Here is a 7,991-nt window from a genome sequence, read left to right on the forward strand (position 1 = left end):
CTTATTTTTCCTGTTTTCTGCACTAAGATCTCATGATAAAAGCATGGGATAAAAATATTTTAGTAAATATTAAGAAAATAAATAAGTTCACATAAATTATATATGCTTAGTTATATGATCTAGAAGTCAGTAACAAAAGAATATCTGGACTCATGTGGCAAACAACACTGTAGGGAGAATGTATGCATTTGATGGCATCCAGGGATAGAAGCTACGGATTGTTGCATGGTGCTGTGTGGTAAATCACTGCATTTGATAGTGGTGGAGGCTTTATGAATTCACTTGTAGGAAATGCAGATATTCAATGGGATTCCACAAGTTCTAAAATGCTCCTTGTGGGATATAAAATTATCTAATGACTGAATTGCCTGATTGCCTAAATCAGCTTACCTGCCTGAACATATCGTCCCCTATGAACCACCTCAGAGATTAAGATCGTCTGGGGAGGCCCTACTCTCAGTTCCGCCTGCTTCGCAAGTGCAACTGGTGGGACGAGAGACAGGGCCTTTGCGGTGGTGGCCCCTTGGCTGTGGAACTCTCTCCCTAGTGACATTAGATCAGCCCCCTCCCTCCTAAGCTTCAGAAGGAAAGTAAAAACCTGACTCTGGGATCAGGCTTTCGGAGAATAGTGCAGTGCAATAATAGAGTTAGAATATGTCCAATGACTACAGAATGGCCTTGGACTACGATTTTTTGATGGCATGACTTGAATATCGAATGTACTGTTTTACATGTTTAACATGTATTAATTTTAATTTAATTTATTTTGAGCTTAATGTTTTGTATGTGTTTTAAGGCATTGAATAATTGTCATATGTAAGCCGCCTTGAGTCCCCTTCTGGGTAGAGAAAGGTGAGGTATAAATAGGGCAAATAAATAAATAAATAAAATATGGGAGCTGGCAGTAGTAGAAAGTGAGGTTTTTCTGCCCGTTGAATCTTCCAAAAGGGAGGAGGAGGAAGAGGAACACTTTTGGTTTGAAATATGGGCTTTTTTGTTAAATAGATTCTGTGACCTATTTCAAATATAGGTCTGAGGTTCTATACCCATTTACCTGAGAATCAATTTCCCTCTAAGTAGATAGGTAAACCATACAAGTTTGTTATAAGACCCAAGTAATTAAATGAATCTTTAAAAAGGATCTGTCCTATTATAGTACTAATAATTAGATGATAAGTTGAGAACTGGGTGGAATAAATGTTAGAATATGGGAATCGATTTTGAGAATGTATGTGTATAGTCCCCAAATAGGAAGCATGTCTAAAATGGTTTTCATTTGCAAGTACACATACCAGTGGCACCTTGTGTTAATTTGAATTTTTGATGGATCACATTTGTAATGGTGCCTAACTTGATCCTAACAAGGAAAAGGTCTATATATAAATGGACATGGCTATTTTTGACATTTAATTAAAGATACCTACCTACACATTCATTAAAATAGGCTCCAGCTCACTGATGTTCAGAATTTCTTTAAGCTCCTAAAATTTCCATTACCTAAAAATATTGTTCTCTCTAAGACAAGCCCTTTTGGTTTTAGTGAATATTTTGATAGTGTGGTATTTTCAGAAAATAAACATCGAAATAAACTTGTCTGAGATTTTCCCCTCTGCTTTCCCCAGATTTGAACACCTCAGAACCTGTTTATTTCAAGAATACTAGAATAATGACTGGAATCTTTGAATATAAAAGGCCATCTTTTCTGATGCTCCTGTTTCAGAATGAAGTATTCAAAGAGATTGAAGCAATTTACTCTTAAAGTGATTTAACATACCACTATACTCTAAAGTTGTATCATTGTATCTGCTTCAAATACCATGGGGCTTTTTTCCAAAAAGACTTTGTAATTTAAATATTCAAGAGATCAATCAGAACAAAGTATGCACTGTAGAATTTGATATTATTTTAACTGCCTTTTCTGCCAAAGAATGCTTGCATCTCACCAAATGACAACTATAGGATTATTTATGTATCCCAATTTTTCTCTTGATAAAGACCCAAAGCAAGCTATGGCAGTTAAAGTGGTATCAAACTACATTAATTCTGCTATCTGGAATCACTCAAATTTTAATGTATTACCTCAATTACAAAGAAATCATGATTGTTACAAAGGATAAGCAGCTATCAAAGTGTTCAAACAGAAAATTAGCATATGTTTAAGTATATTAGCCTTATCTTTCAGTAGGATTTTCCTTCAGAGTATTGCACTGAATGTCAAGAGTCAGACGCCAGTTAACATACAAAACAAAGTTTATTCCGAAGATAAGCCAAAAAATAACATAAACACAGGAAATATCCTTGAAACACTTCACTTTTCAGTGTTTCGAGAGTAGATTGGACAATAATAACTCAAAAACGAGCCACGCTAATTTCCCATGCTGGCATTCAATAAAAAACTAAATAACGCTTCAATTCAGCTTTGGAAAACAAATAGAGTTAATTGCTGGAAAATAAACAAACTAGAAAAGCAGTAAAGCTGCTTCCACGGTGCAGATAAGCCGAGAGCCTCAAAGGGATGATGAATAGCCGTCGTCAGAAGAATCCAAGGTCAGGTCAGGAGGCAGCAGAAATTCCGAAAGACAAACCAATAGTCAGAAGCCAGGAGTAGCCGTCAGTCAGAGGGCGTAGACAGAAGCCAGGTCAAATTCAATCCAAAGTCCGAAGAGGGTGCAGTCATCCAAAACAGGTCCACGATAAGACACAGCGAGAGCCAAGCCAGATGGTATCAGCAGATCCGAATCACAGTCCAAGTCCAGAAACACAGAGATCCCAATGGCACCTCAGCAACACCTTGCCACACGCAAAGTGCAGTGGCCAAACATTCCCATTTTATTCCCCTTCCTCCTGGGTGACCAAACACTCACACCCAAACACCAGGTGTCCCAAATCTACTCAGAGTCTGAACTCCACACAGCTAGAGCTCGTGGATCTGGAGTACCTAGTAATTCGTCGGAGTCCCAATCATCCTGCCCACACTTAGCCCCATGAACACTTAAAGAACCATCCTCCCTTCTCCAAGCATCCCAATTGGGATCAGCTCCTCCAGAAACCCCAGGTTCAGAAGTATCCATAAGCCCCAAATCCCCAGACATCTCCGGTGGCTGTGCCCATTCAGTGCCCGCTTCCCCAGCCACCACCTGTTCCTCAGCATCCATCTCCCCATCTGAATCTTCCTCAGAAGATCCCCCATATAGCTCTCTAAGTCGCTTCCTGCGCAACTCCTCCAGTGAACCCTCATCACGAGGGTTTTTTCTTCCTCTCCGAATTCCATCACCATCAACCATAATCCCCGAAGGCGCAGTCACAACACTGAATTATGATGCTTATATATACACAAACCTCCAACAAGATTCTAGGCAATGATATTAACATAATTTTAAAATATATTTTAAAATGATTTTTAAAGATTGAAATTTGATATTTTTTAAAGATGTTAGGATGGCCCTCGAACTTTGCTTGCTATTTATTTTTTCCAGGCACAGACATGAACCTTCTTGATAATTTTAGTACTTTTTATGTATCTTTCCATTTAATTACAGATAGCACAACATTAGAAAGATGCAAGCAAATATTCCATATTCAGCTGGAGATCCAGGTTATGGACTTTGCTCTGTTAGAAAATCCAACATGTCAAACACAGGGACTAAGAAATTATCACAACCACAAACACTTTTATTCAGTTTGGTAACCATCTTTCTTTGGCTAGTAACATTGAGAACAAAGGTATTTTCTGCTTCATGGTACACAGCTTGAAAGATTTGTTGCCATATTTACATGGCATGTTCCTGTTTTTTTTTTTTGTATTTGGTTTCTTCTTGCATTAAAAAAATGTTTAAATTGATTCTGCTTGTATGCTGATATAGAGTGAGAGATACATACTAAATAAATAATGGCCTTTCTAGATATCAAATATACATGTCATGTAGCTATGACAGAAACTTCAGCTCACATCTCCGTAGTTATATGTGGATACGATGCATACCTAAATACCTTAAAGGCACCCGATCACATCTGATCTTAGAAACTAAGCAGAGTCAGCTGCAGTTAGTACTGGGATGGGAGACCACCAATGAATATCAGGTGCTGTAGGCTATGTTTCTGAGGAAGAATGTGGAAAAAAACACATTTCAAAGGAAGAATCTGGAGAAACTACCAAGAAACCCCTATGTATTTCAAGGGGTCACTACGAGTCAACAAGGATCTTGAAGGCACATATACACACATATTCCAAAGATGAATTATCCCTGTTAAAAAGAGAAGAAGAGCAAGTTGTCTTGAGTCTATTAAACAATGGCTCATCATCTGTGTTATATTACATTGAAATGTTTGTACTGTGTATTCAATGGATATAAACTAAAGCCAGCGGGTAATATTATTCTTCAATGCCTTGCAAATGAATTTGTGATGCTTATTTTTATTAATTGGATAAAGCTGAAAACAAGCAAACCATTTTACAACAGAAATAAATGTGGCCACAACAGTAGACTCAGTTACAAAAGCTTGCAGCTACTGACTTTGGAAGATTACATGTAGCCAGGCATGTACACATGAAGGACCTGAATCAAACAGGTGCCATTCATATTATTCTTTAACATGTATCTTTTTCCAGTCACTTAAAATAATTAGACTACTTTGTCTTTTGGGAAAGGCACTAATTGGGCATATCTGTTGTCACTATGCCATATCACAAAGTGGAAAATATCCACTAATGGTTCCTGAAGTGACAATCCCAGGTAGATGGAATTACATGATTCACAAAATACAACTATCTCTGAAGATTAATTATTTTTTATTTTGCTCTGAATTTGCTGCTTTATTTTGAACTATTAATGAGGAAGTTGATAAATGTCATCCACTTCATTAAATAACCAAAGTTCTGGGGGCATTGTAAACAATTACCTAAATGAATTACCCAAATGATCCTAGACTCATCGTTGAGCCTGGAAGCCCAGGTCTCAGCGGTGGCTAGGGGAGCCTTGGCACAGTTAAAACTTGTGCGCCAGCTGCGACCGTACCTTGGGAAACCGGACTTGGCCACGGTGGTCCACGCTCTTATTACATCCCGTTTAGACTACTGCAACACACTCTACGTGGGGCTGTCTTTGAAGACTGTTCGGAAGCTTCAATTAGTCCAACGGGAGGCTGCCAGGTTAATAACTGGAGCGGCGTACAGGGAGCGTACCACTCCTCTGTTACACCAGCTCCACTGGCTGCCAATTAGCTACCGATCACAATTCAAGGTACTGGCTTTAGCCTATAAAGCTCTAAACGGTTCCGGCCCAGCTTATCTGTCCGAACGTGTCTCCCGCTACGACCCACCTCAAAGCTTAAGATCATCAGGTGAGGCCCTGCTCGCGGTCCCGTCAGCCTCACAGGTGAGGCTGGCGGGGACGAGAGACAGGGCTTTTTCAGTAGTGGCTCCCCGCCTATGGAACGCCCTCCCCAGTGAAGTCAAGCAGGCTCCCTCCCTCCTATCCTTCCGTAGGAAGGTTAAAACTTGGTTGTGGGGGCAGGCTTTCAAATAACAATTAGCAGCACTAATTATTATTATGTATGCTGGAACTCAATTGACAGACCCAGTCTTTTAGACTCAAACATGCCCATCTGTATTTTATAAGTGTTTTTATGAATGTCTGATGTAATTTAATAACTTTTTAATTGATTCACTATGTATTGTACAATTTTATATATGTGTTTTATTGTAAGCCGCCCTGAGTCCCCTATTGGGTGAGAAGGGCAGGATATAAATATTGTAATAATAAATAAATAAAGCAAAAAAGCCTAATGGGGTCTGCTTAGAAGCTGAAGCAGATACAAAAGGCAGTTTTATGGTTTGTGGTGATCCTCATAACTTATGTGTTAAAATTGGGGGGGAAAAAACTCTGGCAATGTTTTTCAAGTGGAACCTTTTATGCACTCGTTGAGAAATGGTGAAATTTAGCTTCTTGTGGAAATTAATTTTATTTCCATGATATAGTTGTGACTTTATTTCAGCAAGTTTCTAACATCACTGAAGGTGAGTTTACATTAGATAATTATAAGGGCTGTGCAAAACTTCATTTGTAATTTGTTTTTGGATCTAATTCATTAGATTTGTACATACGAAGCAATATTTAGAAACGGGAGGTCTGGCCACACAAAAACTTAAGATTCAAAACACTGACATATGACTTTCAGATGAGTTATGTAAGTCTCGCATATGGCTCCAGGTCTCCGTCATGAGCACCGCTTCACCCCCAAAAGGGATGGATTTGGTTCCCCCAAAGGGCCCTGAAGAGGATGGTGAGGCTGAAGTTGTGGAAAAAGCTCTGCTTTTTCTTCAAAGGGGGCAGCGAGGGGGGAGGGGTACTTGGCTGGATGGCCAAGCATGGAAGAAGTCCCTCCACACATGGCTAGCCCAGAGCGAGGCAGAGACCACACTTACATTGAGACTTTAATGCAGGACGTGAGCTGAATTCTGGGAAATGTAGTTTAGGGCAGGACCTTCTGAATTATCTGCCACATAGGTCCTTGCCTTCCCAAACTTCATTTCCCAGAATTCTGCTTACCGCCTTGTGCCTACACCTCCTCCTCTTCCTCTTCCTCCTCCTCCTCCTCCATGTTCATTCTCTAAAGGGATTTTGAAATAAAAAGAGATTGTTGGGAGTTGAATCAACCATGTGAAGTACGCAAAATTGAGATGCAGTAACTCCAAAGTTTACCTAGTAGGTTTGCTATTATTGTTGTTGTTGTTATTATTATTTCAAAGGCTGGATGCGCATCTGTTGAGGGTGGTTTGACTTTGCTTTTTCTGCCTGGAAGAATACAGGGGATTGGACTCTCTCTCCCCCCCCCCCCCCGCCCCGCACAATTATTTAACAAAAAGTTACAAAGAATTTATTATATCATTATAATTATGATAAAGACCCCTAATGGTATTTGAGAAAAACTGTAGAAATTATTCTCTGTGCCCCCCCCCGCCCCATTTAGTAATGAGTGTTGAAATATTTTTTTTCATTGATCACACAGGACTAAATTATAACACTTTGATGCTGCAATAACAGTCATGGTTCTATCCAATGGTGTCTTGGGATTTGTAATTCAGAGTTCTCTCCCAAAGTTCAGTGGATTGGAGTAGAGAGTTTTAAGTACTTCAACAAACTACAAACACCAGGATTCCATTGGATTGAAGCATACTATCTGAAATGGGATCAGACTACTATAGTTATGCTGTCTAAATACACCCTGGAACTTTCAGCATTTTTGTTTACTTTTTCTGTATTGGACAGCATTTCCTAAACATGTGAAAAGAGTCTCTCTTATTTAGAGCTTGCTCTCTTAAACATTCTTCTTATAATTAATTTCTTTTTAATTTGATTGATCCCATATCCACCTGTTTCTTTTCTCAGCTGAGGAATCCCAAGTTTGTGTTTCAAATGAACTAAAATAAGTGAGTTATCATTCTCTATATGTTGGCAAAACATTCCTAAACACTCTCAGACTTGGTAGGTGGATGATGTTAGAATCCTTTAGACATGGATTTCTGGGGGGACTGTGAGTTTTAAACATAATTTTGTTGTATTATTTATTGTATTATTATACTTTAACCACATTTTAACCTTACATCCACACAGTACTATTTAATTATTTTAAACTTTTTATTGACTTTTTAAATTACCGTATTGTGTGGTTGTTACCCGCTTTGAATCCCCACAGGGAGAAAGATGGGATATAAATAAAGTAAATAAATAACATAATAAATAGACATAGATTCAGAAGGGATTCCTACTGAATTTACTGGGATTTGTTTCCAGGGAAGTCTATCTCATTTGTTTAGCTGAATTGGGGCCTATTCATATGACAAATAGTTTGATTTCATACATACTCAGAAAATATTCCTTTTTGTCCAACAGTGTTTTAAAAAAATCTATTTCTTCCAGTATAAAAGAGGGTTTAAAAACTAATTTTAAAATAAATGCCATTTGCTTAATTAAATAACCAAAGTTCTTGAG

The sequence above is a fragment of the Anolis carolinensis genome, chromosome 1 (assembly GCF_035594765.1).
Source record: "Anolis carolinensis isolate JA03-04 chromosome 1, rAnoCar3.1.pri, whole genome shotgun sequence".
Lineage (NCBI taxonomy): Eukaryota > Metazoa > Chordata > Lepidosauria > Squamata > Dactyloidae > Anolis > Anolis carolinensis.